The sequence below is a fragment of the Semicossyphus pulcher genome, unplaced genomic scaffold (genome assembly GCF_022749685.1).
Source record: "Semicossyphus pulcher isolate SPU_LCO1_2020_fin unplaced genomic scaffold, fSemPul1.0.p SCAF_18, whole genome shotgun sequence".
Classification (NCBI taxonomy): Eukaryota; Metazoa; Chordata; class Actinopteri; order Labriformes; family Labridae; genus Semicossyphus; species Semicossyphus pulcher.
Window position 1 is genome coordinate 20560383 of NW_027211691.1, and position 18849 is coordinate 20579231.

The following is an 18849-nucleotide window of genomic DNA, read 5'->3' on the forward strand; positions in this document are numbered from 1 at the left end:
CTGGGTTCTGGGTCAAGAACAAATAAATAAATAAATGCAATGCCACTGGATATATGATGCCTGAACACTTTAAGGCAGGCAGGCACATTGAGAACAGGCTGAAAGCCATGGAGTTTCAGCACCATGGACAGAGCCACAAACGTTATGAGTGTGATAGTGTTGTTTGTTGTAATGCTACACATTCCTTCAGTTTCAGCACCATGGACGACTCAGATTTTGCTAGTTAAATGTGTTCTAAATGATACCCCAGTCTGTTATTATATTTACTATAGATTCAGTTTCAGTACCAAGAACAGAAATGGGTAATATCATATAATAAACTTTTGTTTGTGTGTCCTCAGTGTGCTACATTCTGATTAAGCACCATGGACAGCACTGAGCTGAGGATGACTGTTGCTCGTCTGTTAAATTCCCAAATATCAGAACCATGGACACGCCGACGAAATATTGCGTATATAATACTGTTTTTAGTTTGTCATATTCGCCAAATTTCAGCACCATGGACAGCACCGAGGACATAGTATGTATACCTGTTAGTTTGACATATTCTGCTAATTTCAGCACCACGGACAGCGCTTACGTGATATTATGTATGATAGTGTTGTTAGTTTGTCCTAGACGTGCTGCACTCCCTCACTTGCAGCACCATGGACAGCGCCGCGTGCTATTACGAGTATGATGCAGTCGTATTTCTCTTCATTGTTACACGTACATACCGGTGACCACCCCCACTGTAATAACCCAACACGCCTCTCTCCTCATTGCTCATAGGAGAACCGATACATGCAGTGTATGAGAGCACATGCTGCCTCTTCTCCTGCTTCTTCTTCTTGAATGAACCCAAAGCATGTGTGGATGCTGACACGGCGCGAGCTCTGCATCTTTAAAACCGGGGGAAAAAATAAAAAAGCGGAGGGAAAACACACAAGCAGCTCAGTCATAACTGTGGGATGAGAAGGACTACCTCTTTTTACTTTTGGAGAGAGCCAAGCCGTTAGGAGAGCATTCAGCATCAGCTGTTCGACACTGGTCTCTCATTGCTGGAAGTCGGGGCTGAATGAGTCACATGACAGAACTGGAGGCTGAGATCTAGAGAAAAGGCACAGCATTTCGGCTCGCACCGCCATACTGTATTTTGAGCCATATCACATTTTTATTGCAACATTTTACTCCCGCTCGGTGAGTACATTTCCAATGGCTTTTTTGTAAGCATTTTTTGTCTTTTTAATTGCCCCCCTTTTTTTATTTTTCCTCCTTTTGCTGGTGTTTGAATTGAGCATTGACATGGTGGTTTTGAGCGTTTTTCACATCCAGGCTTCAAGTTTTTAGCATGCAGTTATTCTGATCCAGAGTGCCAAGAGGGTAAAAATGCCAGATCGGTCTTGAGAAAAGCCTTGACTTGCTTGCAGTTTTGTTTCGAGGGTCGAAACCAAGCAGCTTTTGTCAGTATTGAGATTTTTCACACATTTATTGGTGGTTTTGAAACATTTTTATTTTTTTGTTTTCTGTCGACTTTTGCTGTTGCTATGCTTTGGTTTGCATTTTGCAGTGTTGTTTGTTGCCTTCGAGTTTTGTGATTTTGATGTCTCGGTGGAATCTCACCGATCCAGCCCTTGCTTTTACTTTGTTCCTCTTTTCTCCTTTTTAAAGACGTTTTAACGTGATACTTTTCTTGCAGCTGAGCTCACAGGTTTGTTGTTTTTGTGTTTCTCTCTTTTTTCGATTCCGTTATACTTTTGCTGGTGGCAGTGTCAAATATTTTTGGATGTTGTTTTTTTTTTTGACTAGATGATGCTGGGTGGACGAGGGGAGTTTTGATTCTTGGGGGAGTTCAATGCGTTTTTGTTTTCTGTTTCAACGAGGATGAACAGACATTTTCCCTTCTGCAGGTACATTTAATATGAGTGGATAAGTTGTGTGTTTACAATAAAGATGAAGGTGACAGAAATATGCACCTGTGGCTGACGTGTTATTTCGCAGGGCTGGCCAGATTGCTCATTAGAGAAGGTATTCTTTATCAATGTTATCTGAAGGTTACCTGATCGGATCGATCCGTCCGAGAGAGAAAAAAAAAACGAGACGTGTTCAAGAACTCAACAACAAGGATTGGAAATCACACGCATGTCGCTTGATCACAATGTTTTCTTTGTTTTTGAGTTCAACAATCTTCACGCCGTCGCAGCTGAGGAATAAATGTAAGTAGCTGCATTCAGGTCCCTCGGAAGGATGCACTGTAACGATCTCCCACATGCAAAGTATCAAAACTCCATCCATATGTCGACTTAAAGGGGCAGAAAAACCGGATACAGCTGCTGCTTAGTTGGTGAAACAATTAGGATGATAACAGTTTGCATTACAGGACGTCCATGGGCAAAGTACACTTAAGTGCCCTCTTTTATTTCTGCACAAACTCAAATCGGCTTTCGCAGGCCTACATTCATAAATACTCTTGGATTTGTAGCATCTGATTCTGCAGGAAACGGATAGAGCCACTGACGGGACTGAGAGAGGACTTAGAGTGAATTAATCCTGAAAGAGGAAGGTTTAACTTCAGATTATCGGTGTGCTGCATGAGCTGCAAACATGACTGAATCATGTGGACTTAGGAGGCAGCGTGGCTGGTGGAGGTATTTTTCTGTGTGCTACAAAACAGCTGTGTGAGTCGCTTTCTGTCCCTGAGTTTAGACTCACAGGAGAGGAGTCCAAAAACGTTCTTTCACTTTTTCTAGACTATTCCTGGAGGTTTTTGATTTCTGTACGGAGTTTAGCATGTGCATCATCAACTTCCATCATTTGGATCCATATGTACGCAGTTTAACAGATCACATGTTCCATCAGTGCAGTAATGTAGGCCTATAAAACATATGTGGCTGGACCATTAAGTCTTGGTTTACACTGTTAAGCCCCGGTGTCATTAAACAAGCTCACATGGAAGCTCTGAGTCATGTGCTGAAATGTAATATTGATAAATATTGCACTCAACACCAGGCAGGTAAAGGTTACACTTTTTAGAGCAATTAAAATAATATATTCCATCATGTATTGGAAAGCTGTTATCATGTATTGATTCCCCTTCTCCCTGCTTAATCTGTGCAGGTCATAAAGTAGATGTAGGTGAAGAGCCTGAGGGAGATTTAAATGGTTTTTAAGTTGCGAGAGAGTTTAGAAACAGCATGAAGACTATAGCTCAATGCAGAGAGACATCTCGTATAGTGTTTGCATTTAGTGTTACCCCTAAGGGACAGAACTGTTAATAACGTGGTCCAAGGTGTGAATATATCAGCAAGCCTGGGAGTTATTGAGAGAAAGGGGTGCAGCAATTCAACCTAGTAGTTTGAAGCATTAAATGTGATTTCTTTAAAAAGATATAAAAGATTCAGTCAATAATAAAACTTACAATAAGTTTGAAACGTCAAGACTTTTATTTTTAGCCTCTAACTGCAGCATCTTATTGTGTAAAGATGTTTTTTTCAACTCCAAGGCAACACACTTCTATCCTGTTCATCTCTTTAGAACTGAAAGATCTAAACCTTCCACCCTGATTGATTCGAACATTTCACATCCTGCCTTTCATCCCACAAATCACAGCATCCGGACATGTCTGAACGCCTCTAGTTGAGAGGTGTTTCTGTCGGTACGAGCTGCCGGACATCCCTCCTGCTAAGCATTATGATAGCTTCTATTACGTCCTGCGGTGTTGTGTCTCCCCTCCAGGCAGTTTCCCTGTTATCTGGGCCGAGCCAGACCTGCACAGGAGACTTAGGAGGAAATATGATAGCTCCTGAATGGATATACCTCCGCTAGCATGAATAAAACATCACACAGGAGCGGCTTGTGTACACTGAGCATGTGCTTAACTATCGGATGTGTGTGCACGCTCGTTGGGCTGGATGTGGGTGAAGCAACAGTTTGAGTCTCCTGCTTTATTTTTAACCAGCTTCGCCTCCATCCCAGCGTGTTTACCTCCAGTTTTAGTTCACATGTGCTGCATACTATCATCTATTAGTGCCTAAGAGTATGTAGGAAATAGACGAGCATCAAGACAACAATGTTCCTGAGCACATTCAGATTTTTCACTTCTTTTCAGTCACTGAAAGATGTTGGCACGGAGTCTGAAGAAGTTTGGAGTTACATAAGAAGCAGCAGCAGTGGAGCTTTAGTGGATTTATTTTCCCTCTTGTTCTATAAAAGCACTAAAGTATTTCAAAGTTGCTAAATAAAAGCGCTTTTATGACCCGACGTGAACCAGCTGTAAAGTCAGTCAAGGTTTAACTCAAACTCTTAACATTTTTCTGACTGATCAGTGAAGGTCTTATGCAGTTTAAACCGTGTTTTAATCCCACTTAAACCCACTGTTTTCCTTAGTCCATCACTTATATGTGACTCATATCAAAGAGGGGAGGTTTGTGGTGGGCATTAAAGGTTTATTCTCTAATAGAAGAAGAAAAAGAAAGACAACTATTGTTTCATTTATAGAAATTAATGATGTCATGCTTATTATCACTATTTCGCTTTTTCCTAATGGTTAGGCAAACAATAATTGATACATACCTTGTAAATAACTGCATTATTAAAGCACTATATTGTTGGTAAAATCGCATTAAAGCTCCTGAGCAGTGAGGAACTTGTGTTGATTTTGGCGCCCCCTGTGGCCAAAGCCATGCCTCTTATAGCTTTGATGATCTTGTCCTGTACATGCTTAAGTGGTTGTTTTTAACATAATCTCATCCTGCTTTCTTTAACCGTCATATGCATCACTGACTTAATGTAAAATGTAAACAAAAGGCAGCGTGGAGTAATCGCTTCGTCTGACATCTACCTCCCCATCAGCAGTTTCAGGCATTAAAAATAACGTTATAGAAATAAACAATCTTGTCGCTGATGGTCTGGTTTGCTTTGTAGTTCATTTAGAGTCATCAGAATTAACTTCAGTCCGTTTCACAACCAGTGCAAAACTCCTCACAGGAGCTTTAATCTTCCTCATCTGGATACCTGATACTTACGGCCGGCTGATAAATAATGCTGGATTTCCACCTGCACAACAAGTAGCAACATTCATAGTAGAAAACGACTCATTATAAATACAAACATGGATTATTTTTCTCACCGAATTAACCGTCAGAGGAGGAAGAACATTTCCAGCCTGATAACTACAAACATTCTTGATACAGCCTGAGAGACATGATCCAGGGCACAGTAGCACATTGTTGCTCCCAAAGCGTACAGTTGAACTTTAGTAAACAGCAAGTGGCATATGGACTTCTTCATAAAATCAGAGCTTCTTTCATGTTAGAGCTGGACACCCGTACAAATATAAACGACCTGGAGAGAAAAACATCTTTCTTTTATCCTCTCTCAATGAGGCTGTCTCCTGCTTTTCCGGCTTTTAACAGACAAACAGGTACCTTTAGCACGACTCATTCTACCAAAACGGGCGTAAAGCACTTTACTGTCCTTTTCTGAGCTGTTAATTTGATAAGTGAGGGGATCTCACACTTCATATTCTGGGCAATTAAGCTCCTATCTGAAGAATAGGGTCAGGCTGATTGACTTTCCAGTGTCTATTATGGGGAGCGTTTGAGTCATAGTGCATCACTTAAATGAGCCGTCAGAGCCGACATGCTCAGACCTGATTGTTCTTTCAGAATTCAGAAGAAAGTTTCATTTTAGTTTTATTTCATTAACATTTAGTTGTGAGTGCGTCATTCTTTGTAACTTGAGAAGATGATAATTAATATATTCAGAGGACTTAGAAAGCAGAGATTTAAAGACAATGAATGTTTGGTTATTTGAATTAAGGAAACAAGACAGATGTGTGAACGCATGAGTCGCTGTGAAAGGCTTTTACATTTTAAAGGAACACGATCCCCTTCAAAATAAAGCAGTCAGGGCTAACTGTACCAAATAAGCAACACCTGGTTAGACTTTCAAAATAAAGCAGTCAGTGCTAACAGTAACAAATAAGCAACATCTGGTTAGACTTTCAAAATAAAGCGGTCAGTGCTAACAGTAACAAATAAGCAACACCTGGTTAGCCTTTCAAAATAAAGCAGTCAGTGCTAACAGTAACAAATAAGCAACACCTGGTTAACCTTTCAAAATAAAGCAGTCAGGGCTAACAGTAACAAATAAGCAACATCTGGTTAGCCTTTCAAAATAAAGCAGTCAGTGCTAACTAACAAATAAGCAACATCTGGTTAGACTTTCAAAATAAAGCAGTCAGTGCTAACAGTAACAAATAAGCAACATCTGGTTAGACTTTCAAAATAAAGCAGTCATGGCTAACAGTAACAAATAAGCATTATTAGAGATGAGATGTTTGACATTTTATGACTTTTGGATGTGCAACAATCATTCGCTGGTTATTTGATTAGACACCAAAGCTGCTAAAGCTAATTACATAGATAATAAATGTTTTGAAACTTAAGTTTCAACTTGTTAAGAGACGTCAACAAAAGGAATCGAACCGTGGTCTCTTGAATGAAAGTTGTGTGTTTGGGTCAGCCCTTTCATCCCCACTGAAGGCCGCCTTTAGCAGACATTCCCGCCTTTTACACTGCGTCACCTGACTTCAACATGTCATCTAAACAAGAAGCTAAAAGGTTAGCTTTCAGATATATCTCCTTTGGGTACTTTGACAGGTTGGGTCCCTCACTAAGCTGCTGTTTTTGATGATTCTCAGGTGAGAAAGGGCTGCTTTAAAAAGATGAATTAAGCTGCTTTCACCTCCTCTTTTTCTTATCAATAGCTAACAAATCCACAGCCATTACTTTTCCTATTTTTAGAAGGACCTTAGGTTCATGCAGTCTGATAAGGACAAGCCACCTTACAGTGGAATTCTCCAGCAAAGCAGGGAGGTAGAGTTGATGCTGTTTGTCAGCTCGGTGTGCAGATATCGATCCAGCCTGCCTGATAGCTCGCAGGCCACATCTGTCTCAGGTCGACTTAACATATTCAGTACGATTTTCTAATCACGCCGTTCATCAAATTACATCCAGCAGCATCAAAACAGTCAGGATTAGTTTTTAGATTACATATAGATTCAGCATCGCTGCCGCTCACGCAAACTGTTTCTCTAAATCTAAAATCACATCATGACATTTTCTGCAGCAGCGTCTCGCCCCTCCCCCACACCGGCCCCCCTGTCATTAAACTGTAATTTTAGAAAATGGGGAGTTTGCACATAAGCTTGTTTTCATCCTACTTAGCGTTTTGGCATTTTAATGTATGTTTTTCACATCAGTGTGTGGAGCATTATCATTAAAGTTAACCCTTCGGGCAGGACGATGTCCGCTCTGAAGATGATTCACGAGTTTTTTCTGAGTCAGTCGTTTGTGAACGTCTCATCTCGGGTATATGAGGAATTATGTAAATGTGGCTGAAATGTTTTGGCAGAATGCAACACTGTCGCTCCACACATTGTGACTATAACACATACACAAACTCACACTTATATACATACAAATCATTACTCAAGGAACAGGAAAGTCAAACTACATCCAGCGTTTGCAGTTTTATAAACTTGTAAAGTAAGACTTTTCTTTCTTGTCTGACTTGTGTTTGGATTTAATTTAAAACTCTTGAAAACATCACTATAGTTCCCTGGGACATGGTAGCATCACATTAGTTTATATAAATGCTTTTAAGGTCTCCAGGAAATGGCAAGAGCGTACAATATGTTCTATAATGGCCATTCAGTTTTAAGTGGAGGAGCAGAAACTTGAATAATGGCGCTTGAAAAGGCAAATTGATCTACCATTTAGAGTGAAAAATGTCTTTCCAGGGAGAAGAAATACCCTCGTCTTCAGTGGGAAAATACAGAAACTATAGAATACAGCAAAGGAAAAAATAGCAACAGACTGCAGAACAAAACAAAGGGCACTATAAAATGCTAAAAGCCGCTTTAACAAGATAATGAATACAAAAGATAAACCATAAAAACAACACAGCAGGTCTCGCAGGTCAATTTGTGCAGCTTAAAAATCTGATTGCACTTTGGATAAAAGGCTTAAAAACGTTGCTAAAGGCAACATATAAGCTGCACTTAATTAATTTAACATTGAAATGCAAAAGTGAATACTACAGGCAATTTAGAACTGACCCGGGTGTGGATGTAAGAAGTGTAGGAACACAGCGCACTGGATCTTAATTGGGGGAGGCATTTTTGTTTGCTACAAGATAAGAAGTAAAGTTTTCCTCGTGGCAAATAGAGCAGAAGAGTCTAATTTATTGTTAAGATGGCCTATCAGGACAGAGAGAGGCTTCAGTGGGGACACAAACAGACGGAGACTCGATCCGCACACGTCTGATATGTCCAAGTGTCTGTGTGATGTTCGCCGAGACCGGGGGAGGAAAGTAAACAAACAAACCTGCAATAAAAAGAGGCAGAGCAGCGGTGTGAGGCCTTCCAGAGCAGGTGGCGGAGCCCTCCAGATGCTGCAGAGAAGCAGCGAAGCAGATAATGTCCTCTCTAGATTACCTCAGGGACCCCGATTACAGTGGAGCGTCCTCATCTGGGTCAGCTCCAGGCTGGTTCTGCAGGGATCAGCTGTTCTCGCTGTCGTCCTGCTGGCCTCAGCTGTCTCTCACCTGCTCGGGACCAGTGCTGGATGCACCGAGAACAACTGTCTCCACGGACACGATGTACTGTGCTGTACCTGTCGTATATTTTCAGCCACATTTGCAAGTTTATTGACAGTGCGGATATTGTTTTGACACTTTTCATAAGCATGGAGGGACTACTGAGAGGGCCCCCTGACCTTTGAGCCTCCATGGGCCACAGATTCTGTTTTTGGGCCGTCAATCTTAATGACACGCCAATCAAAAAACTACAAAGAGACGTAAACAAAAACAAAATGAACAAACGAGTCATAAACATCGACTTCAAAGAGAAGAAAAACAAACACAGAACAGGCAAAATGAGGAGAAAGTGACACAAAGAAAACAAAATACCTTCAAAGAGGAACAAACTAACATCAAAAATATGCAAAACAACAACAAAAAGACACAAACTGACTGCAAAACTACAGAAAACAACAACAAATACACAAACCGAATGCAAAGAGAGCAGCTTCAAAGAAACCTCAAAGAGATGTAAAATGACAAAGAGATGCAAACAGGCTTTAAAGAGACACAAAATGTCAGTAAAAATACACATAAAAAGAGGCGAAGCAAACCACACAGAGACTCAGCATACGTGCAGCAAGACACAAAACATCCACAGGGATGAGAAACACACCACAGTGTGCCACGTGTAATATATTCAGCGGCTCCTTCAGGAAAGGTTTCGCTCCTCTGTGTAGGAAAGGGTCATGAGGGCATCTATACTGTATGTCTGTGCCCCCGAGCCTGTTCGCTCATATTCTGTCTATTTTCATACAGCAGGTCAAGACGGGAATCAGAGGCTTAAAACTTTAAAGAGTCAAATCACATCTGCACACGATTTAATGTTAGTCAGTGTGGACAGTCTGCGATCATTTGATACAAAAAGGTCAAAAAAAGGTTATTGTTGTTATTGCTTCTCACGTTTCTGTGAAAGAGCAGCTCCAGTCATGTTTTAAGACACATAAAATGCTCTGCTTGAAATAATAAATTGTGTCTGTTATGTTTTTTTCCTGCAAAATACAAGGCATCTCCTCCTTTTCCCTCATTAAAAAATGTTCCAATCTGCATAGGCCCCGCCCACTGTGCATATTTCCAACGGCCCCCTCCATCGCGAAAACAAAACACGTCTCTGCCATCGCTTAGAAGCAACTTGTTGAAACTTAGTAATTAGAAGTAATAACGTAGTAGGTTTGCAAAAGTTACGATGGGCTCATGCGTGGTTGCCATAGGTTACACATAATGATATGCATAGCGTCACCCCGTCCATTAACAGGATTGGCTCCTTAGGTTTGTGACGTCTCAAACCTGCCAATCTGAAAACGTGTTGTTCAGCCTGTCCTTGGTACACTGCAGTTTAAAAGCAGACAGGCCCAGCCATGGAGATGACTGCTGATGTTGTCCCTGATATGTGTTGTAGAACATGAAGAACACCACATGGAGATGTTTACAAGGTTACACACTTGATTTTACCTGGGGGGGGTCTTTAAGGACACAGTTGTGATTTCAATTATTAGTATCACGTTTTCCTGTGGCTCGGACTGAACCTAATTTACTCACAGACTTTAAACTGAATGAGCGAAATAATTCTCCTTATGTAGCACAATGTTTTCAAGGTGATTTAAGTCAGCTGTTTTTACACTTACCTTTTGTGAAGTGATTAAATAAAGGATATTATAGTATTCAGACGCCTTCATTTTTTTTCACACTTTATTGAGTTGTGTGTAATTAAAGTTATAACCTCGAAGATTTCATTTTCGTCATCTTTGGCAGCACCTCTGGTGATAAACGGTAATTGTGGGAGCACACTTCCCAGGTTGCATGTGTGACGTCCACGGTTGGCTCAGGTTGTAACTCTTGATTTTCCTGGCTGACGGTCGCTTTCCTTTCCAGACTGTTTGCTTCATCTGAGCGTCGAGTTTGTTTCTTTTTCTTTGGATTTTCTCTTATTTTTGAAGTTGTATCTGTAGTCATCCATCTTTTCTTTGTTTGTTCAGCCATAGTAGATTACTGTTTACTCACAACACTTGAAGAGAGCGGAAAAGCAGCCGCTTAGCTCCGCCTACCCTCTCTGGCAGACCAACCACTGCTGGGTGATGGAAGGTCACTAACTGGGTGTAAAAGCTTTCATCAGTGGGCCACAGGCTCAATCAACATTGTGTTACCTCATTAGGCGACAGACAGTGACTTAAAAGACATTTATTTACATGAAAATCTTCCACATTATTACTCTAAAAAACGGTTAAATGCAACCTTTGGCAACTCCTCAAAGAATTCATGATGAAAAGCAAAAACACATTTAAATCAAAAAATATCTTTCATTCACTAAAGTGTACGGACAGTTTGTGACGGCACTCCAAAGCTCAGGTGCTTTGTAAACTAAGTACTTACTGTACTGTCAACATCATCATTGTAATTTAGTGCATATTAATACAGATATATAGCTGTAGATTGGTGTAATACTGGTACATCATGTACATTATACACAGAAGATGAATAAGAATTGTGCAGAAAGGGATTCTCATAACGACAATATATAGTCGTAGTTATATTTCATGTTCTTAGTTACAGGGAGAGGATATAGATATGCAGACATATCCAAATAGATATTTCAAGGAGATGTACCTTCAAACGGAGAGAAAAAAAGAAGAAAGATATTTCAGCACAGAGCCATCCAGGCTCACACACTCACGAGGATCATGACCTCAATTTTCAGTGTCTGCCACTAGGAAAGCTCAGGTGCACTCAAGGAGAGACGGCTAGCCGGCTAGCTAGCTATTGAGTTTGTGTACCCCTGAGGGCAAAAACATGTCCACCGAGCAAACCTTTTATGTTTCTCTCAACAAACGGTTCACTCAGGGGTGGCGAGGGACAGTCGGTGATGGCGAAAATGTATTCCGCTCCACATTCAAACTTTGATTGAGCCTGACAGGGAGGCTTTAACCGACTCCAGCAGATGGACGGACTGGGGCCTTTTATGGAGAGATTTACATATTTTGTATTTGAGTTGCTTTGTTCTGCAGCACATTAATTAGAAGGAAGTGATGCTGATGTGTTAATTTTCTGTATTTTTTACACTTAATTGCAGTCGACTTAGCTTCTGACTCATCAGCATCAACAGTGAACGAAACCCTTTGTCATAATCCAGATTGTGTGTTTTTGTTTGCATGCACACGTCCCTGCGATTGCACACCCTGCACTGCACACTCACCGGATTGAGCTTAAGAATGCCTGATTACACTCACAGCGTACAGAGGCCCGCTGAGGCCAAATCTGAGCTTTAAAAAAGACAAAAACATCTGTCTGGCTAAAATGAAGCCCTACTTAGCGGTGAGTTTACGGGCTAAAATAGAACTCCCATCATTTAATTCCCCACTTAGCCTCAAAAAGCAATCTTCTCCTGAAACATTAATAGCTTGTTGGCGTCTCGCAGTGAGCCACAGTCTATCAGGTGGCGTGTGTAAATAAGGCTTCATTCCCTCGAATCGATTCTCATCCAGGTTTTGACATCGGAGGAAATCAAGGAGCTCATTGCGGCGTGTTCTCGCAGATACCGCCGGCTATTACAGCTTTTACTTCTGTTTCCACGCACTGTTTTCTAATAAACATCACAAGCCTTCATCTCGGAATTTTTACCTTTATCTACTAATCATTATAAAGCACCTGTATCACTCATGTAGCCGAGTCGAGCTTTATTAGAGGATATTGATTTAAGTTTATTACTTATTTTGGATCCTGTTAATACTACACAGCAGCTCCCACACAGTAATAAAAAGACAGCGCCATATATTTTAAGTTGTATTTGATACAGAGTTTGAGGCCAGAGGTCAAGTTAGTTACATGAAACACCAGGAAGGATCAGAAGAGTGTCTTTAATTTGTACCTTAGCATAGCAGACATGTTTTTTTTCCTGGTTTCTCTGAGATTTTTCTTGCAGCCATTTGAAAGCACTGCCCTTAAAGTCGAGGTGAAATGAAAAATGTCATTTTAATCCTTTCAGATCACATCCCCGGTAATATTGTGCGTCTATTTGACAATAAAGGCCAAAAAAATACAGAAAAATCTGATCATTTTTTCTTCCGGTAAAACTAAATTTCACGCGTGCTTACGTAAGTTAGCACCAAACAATTTCAACCATCAATCTGCAACATTTAGCCGCAGAGCACCAAGAACGCTCGGTCAGTTAGCTAGCTACTGCGCTGTGGAGAACGTCTGTCTACGCCCACTTCTCAACGATGATATGTCCCGCCTGCACGTCCTGTTTCACTCGGAAATACGTCACGATACGGAAGCTAGATACTCTCGAAATGCCGTTTCAGCTCGACTTTAAAGGTATAACAAGCAGAATTTTGTCGTCTCGTCGTACGCTCTTCGTCACCTGAAGCTCACTCTCACTCTCTCGTGCGAGAACACGCTGGGGTGGCCATTTCCATAACACCAAAAAGGAGGACAATTTGCAGAATTCAGTGAAGCCAGGAAAAAAACTGAAAAATAATCCCAAAACTATAACACATACTGTAGTGTACTCACCACAGAGTTGAATGTCTATTTGCTGTACTTTTTCCCCTTTGCTGGCCGCTTCCAAGAGTTTTTTGTTTGTAAGGCGTTTCCGGTGCATGTCCGTGCACTCAAATGTGCAACTGACACAAATTTGCAGCTCTGCCTTGACACTGTCCGCATCCAGACTGCTGAGGTCATCTGAAAAGACACGTTCTGTACGTGCATTGCTACATGGGGTGGAGAAGATGTAGGCGCTGACCTTCCTCAGGTTCACATGTGGGACATCTGCTTTTGAGATGCCGCTCCTCACTGTGGCAACCTTAGAGTCCACCATGCCACATTCCTCACAGAGTCCATCCATATCAATGTCTTTCAGACTGCAGGCCTGAATTCTTCATAGGACACAGCAGTTGTGAGGCCGAGCTTTGACGCTATGAAAGCTGTTCTCAGAGAAGTCATCTTTCACTCCATATTTTTTGTCTCTTTCATAGAAAACAATAAAATCAGCTTCACATTTCTGAGGCAGATCAGGGGTTAGCTGCCTGAAAAATGTGTCCTTGAGCCTTCTTTCAAGGTTCCCTTTCAGTTCAGTCGTTACCTTAAACACGGAGGTTATGCTAAATGCTTTGGCCTCGAGTGCTTCAGTGCAGTCTGGGAACACCTTTAGAATGTGACTGAAGAAGAGAAGATTCAATGCCATCTTCTCCAAAGCATATCCACAAAATCTTGGAGCATTCCTCCTCACCTAGAATCTAAAAATAGCTGTTCAGAGGTTTCCAATATTTAGGATTCTGTCAATGGATGGCAGCGGAGACAACCACCTCGTCACAACGTGCCAAAGCAAATTGCATTCCTCCACTTCCACGACTCGCAGAATTCCTTCACTTGAGTCGTTCTGCTAGCTGAGATGCTAAAATGGCTATAAACCTTTAGCACAACATTTTCAATGTCAACACCCGAGCTGCTTGCTGCATACCTTGTTGCATTGTGCAGAATATGGGCTAAACCATTTGCAGCAAGCTCGTCCTTTTGAGCCAGCTTCAGCTTCTGATAAACACTGTTGTGTTTTCCAAAGTTAACGCTGGCGTTGTCTGCTGCATTTTCTCCACATGTAGACCAGACATCTCCAGTTCAGCCAGCAGCTGATTTGTTATAGTTTCCGACGTTTCGTTGCTATCACTGTAAAAATCCAACAGTGCATGTTGCACGCCCTCCTCAAAGTGGAAATATCTCAGTACAATGGGAAAACACGCGATCATACCTTTGTTTGATGCATCAGTTGCCACTGACTAATGCAGTTCATTGTCTTTATATAATCCACATGCGTCAGGACAGAGTAGGGGCAGTCCATGCTAGCATGTCTGTCGATGGCGCCTTTTCCTTTGCTGCTTACGTCCACATCGCAACCACACAACGAAAAGCATGGAAGTCGTCCTTTCTGCTTTTAGTGATGAATCCATGCTCGTTGGACGATTCAGGATTAAACCAAGTCTTTTGTTTTGGCATTTCTGCAGTTTAAGCTACCGCTACAGGTAGATTGGGTCTTTGCCTGCCATGACGTCAAGAAGCCACATGGCTAATTTGTTTACATTTTGGCAATTTAACCAATGAAATACCAGATATTCATTTGATACGGCGTTCAGCCAATGATTTCTTAGACCACAAGTTTAAAGAAATGTATACTTACAGGTAGCCTATTTTTTATTTGTTTTATTATTAATTTATTATATACCATTACATAAAAAGAAGTATACAAAGGGATGATCTCAAAAGGTAGACATATGAGCGTCTGGCTCAAGGCTGCGCCGGTAGTATTTCAAAACCAGACTGTTCGACCTAAAACCGGATATATGGCCACCTTAGAACACGCCCACCCCGTCGAGCTAACACCGACAGCATCACGGTTACCTTTGCGCTAGCATGCTAACTGCCAGTTAGCTTTCCGCTAGCATGCTCACCACCGGTTACCTTTGTGCTAGCATGCTTACCACTGGTTCGCTTGTCCTACCCGGTTTGATGCACCTACCTGTCCAACAGAAAAAGGGCCAACTCTGCATCACTCTTTCGCCATGTTCGCCGGTCTGAATGGGGCCCAGCTGCTAACTTGAACCACTCCCACACTCACCTGTACGCTGTGATTGGCTCAGGGAACCACAACAGCGCCCCTCCTGAAAACGTCCTGTGCTAAGCAAAACAAACAGAGGAAAGGGTCTCACAAAGGTCTGCACACACTCACCAACACACATATATAGAGGCCCATAAGTGATGATTTATATTATATTTGTAAAAGTCTAAACTATTATAAGCAGGGCAGAACAAACTTATTAGAGGGACTCGGGTGCCCTACTCAGCCCCTTAGGTGGCCCAAATTAGTTTGTTAAATTTAATTAAATGTTAAAGATATAATCTCGAAGATTTTCATTTAAATAAATGTCTGTTAAGTCACTTTCCATCGCTGAATAAGGTGGTGATTGAGCCTATATGGCGCACTGATGAAAGCCTTTGCATCTGCAGTATTACTGACCGGGCGACTTTCGTGACACAATAAGAGTTGAGAACCCAGAAACATGCTTTTTTCCATCGGCCAAAGAAACATTTGTTGTTTACATTACTTCATCTGTTGTTCTTTTCTGTCTGTCCTTGTTTAGATCCACAGGGAGCTACCTGCCTCAGAAAGCAGTCTGTTTTTGACACGTGTGTGGATGACAGCAAATGTATTCATCGGGGGTGGATGTGAAGCCGTAGCGAGCCACAGGAGCTCGACAGATCCGTAATTCTGCTTTAGTCTCTAATGCAACATTGTGAATGAAGCAGGACATCTGCCGGGGTCTCTATTTATTTCACAATACTCTCAAAGACACCTGTCAGTGACATCATGAGGGAATGCAAACATAATTAAGTAATCAAGCAGACGCATTACATATGTAAATGACATTAATTGCAGACATGGGTTTGAAATATTCATTCACATTAGTCACATCATTTAGGCAGGCATCTCTTCCCGGTGAGCGTAATCATTGAACTAATTAGGTCAGTCAATGCAAGTTGAGACAATTTGAAAAGCAATTTCAGCTCGCAATTAATTCCTGACTAAGAGAATGAAAATAATATAGGATGCAAATATGTGAGGCGAGAGTAAGTGCTCCTTTAGAAACTGGCACTCTGCGAGCAGGCTGACACAAACACACTGCAGGCCGAGAGGAATTTCACCTGAAAACTTGAACCTCAGCTGTTATTGTTTTTCAAGATTTATGGGTCAGAATGTGTTCGCCGGGCTGACAGTCTCCACCGCTTTCTTGAAATATCTCAGGAACACTATTCAGCGCTGCAGTGCTGAAGAGTGTCAGATGAAAGCCAAACACTATTTCACCTTTCTGATACAAAACAAACCACTTAGAAGGGTTCATAACCAGCCGGAGAGTGCATGCCTTGTTCCGAAGCAGGGAATACAAACAGACCCGATGCACTCGGCTCAGACTTTGGTTCAACACGAGAGGCCTGGTCACATGATATCATGACAACTGCTGTGTAAATCTGAAGTGGGACAGCGGTGAAGACAAAAGCTGGTGTCTGAATACTTTGTTATAGAACTTGTCAAACATGTCAATCTTAATGAAATTCATTCCAATTTCAAAATAAGAGTCTCCGTTTTCCCTGCACACACAGCAAAAATGAACATTATTTTTGAAGTCATATTTGTCCCCCGCTTGCCCCTTTGAAACAAACATCAAACCACTTCTTCCTTAGATATATACATATATATATGCATTAAAATTTAAACACACATAGTATGTACATTGTCCATAACATATAAAGTCATCCCTAATATGAGCTGCTAGTCAAAGCAACCTGCCAAAATGTGGACAAATAGGCTCTAGGCTAGAAACAAGGAGGTGAGTAAATTTAAGTAATGATTTTATAATCATACACACTCTAAACAAACTGACTTCTTTATCTGGACTTCTTTGCATGCATCGAGGCAATATGAGCCACTGAGTCAATATAACCTCTTATTTTGTCAATAACTTTCTCATCTTCTATCGTAGATCCTACAGACACACTGTACACGATTCTGTCTCCTTCCATTACATACAAAACCTCCTGCTCAGTTTCCATTCTTCATTTTCATACTTTCATAAATAGAACAATATAAAGCACAGACTTATCAGCTCCAGTAATGTTTTAAGACAGATAAAATGCTCTGCTTGAAATAATAAATTGTGTCTGATATGTTTTTTTTCTGCATAAATGCTTTTAATTACCTTGTAAAAAGGCTTCTCCTCCTTCTCCCCAATCTGCATAGTCCCCGCCCACTTTGTACGACGTTTCCCTTTTGTAAAAATACAGCCAAAACAAAACACGTCTCTTCCATCGTTTAGTGGCAGCTTGTTGAAACTTAGCTAGCTTGAAATGTAGTAATGTTAACGTTAGTAGTCAGGAGTGAGTTTGCAAAAATTACGATGTTGGTTACAGCTGCTGAAGTGGTTACCATAGGTTACACATAATGATATGCATAGCGTCACCCCGTCCATTAACGTTATTGGCTGCTTAGGTTTGTGACATCACAAACCTGCCAATCTGAAAACGTGTTGTTCAGCCTGTCCTTGGTACACTGCAGTTTAAAAGCAGACAGGCCCAGCCATGGAGATGACTGCTGATGTTGTCCCTGATGTCTTGTAGCACATGAAGAACACCACATGGAGATGTTTACAAGGTTAAACACTTGATTGGAAACATTGGAGGGGGGCTTTAAACAACTACAAGTCATGTTTTTTCCACGTTTAATTGAGGCACATGGATAATAAGTTGTGTTTACTTATGTTAGAGCTTCCAACATGGGCCACACTCCTCTTGTACACACATGAATACCAATATTTTGAACCTTTACGCTTTGTTCCTTCACCTTCCCTCTCAGTGTCAACCTCCCCACCTCGCTGCCCGTCCTTCCCCCAATCCTCACAGATCCCCCCAGAAGCCTCCAGAAAGACAGATGCTTTGTCCATTCATTCAGTAATTACATTCCACTGCCAGGTCTTTGCTGGCTGATTATTTAGCTGTCTGTCTTTCTCTTTATCTATTGGCACGCCACTTCTTCCGTGTTAGCTGTGAGTCAGGCGCTCGGCAAAGCAGCACATTCGCAGATAAGACTCACATCCAGTAACATCGTCCTGACTGTGTGGAACAATGAGAGATTGGAGAGCGATTGACCTGCCAGATTTAGGGGATTGTTTTTAGCTCCCATTCATGGAGGAAAAACAATAATCGCTTTATCACCAATGACAAGCAAATCCAAAGTGTTTAACAGCACTGGATGTAATGAATTTATTAGAGCGGTACAATACGAGGAGGATCTAAACAGTGACATATGGAGGATGCTGTTTGGTGTGCTGAAGCAATTAATCAGTTTATGCCGCCTTTACAATAAAACATGTTTACTGTGGAAACATAAAGAAAGTTCAAGAAAAATGCCTCTGGGCTTTTCCTTTTCTTAACTCCCTTTTGATTGTCTTTAAATCACACAGTCACCAGCTGTTTGTGCAGATGGGTAAAAGCAGCAACCGATTTAACTCCATCCATTTCTACGGAAGCACGAGTTAAAAAAAACCGTCTCACTCTCTCTCTCTGACTTCTGATCATTTTCCCCGCCTTTCAGTTAGGAACCCGGGCCCTGCAGCTCTTTGATTTTTTTTTTTTTCTTTTACACACAGATCTGCCAATATCAGCCTTGGAGTGAGATTGTTAGTGTCC

At 41.4% G+C, this 18849-nt stretch overlaps 1 protein-coding gene across 3 annotated transcripts in view; it reads left to right on the forward strand.

Moving 5' to 3' along the window:
* The first annotated feature begins 785 nt into the window (after positions 1–785).
* The window catches only part of LOC138595781 (RNA-binding Raly-like protein), a 119503-nt gene continuing 101439 nt past the window's right edge, over positions 786–18849 (forward strand). For 2 of the 3 annotated variants that reach the window (XM_069667195.1, XM_069667194.1), the window contains exon 1: positions 786–1889. The gene's annotated coding sequence lies outside the window, so the exon portion shown is untranslated. The remainder of the gene's footprint in view (positions 1890–18849) is intronic. The other variant, XM_069667192.1, reaches the window with a different exon arrangement.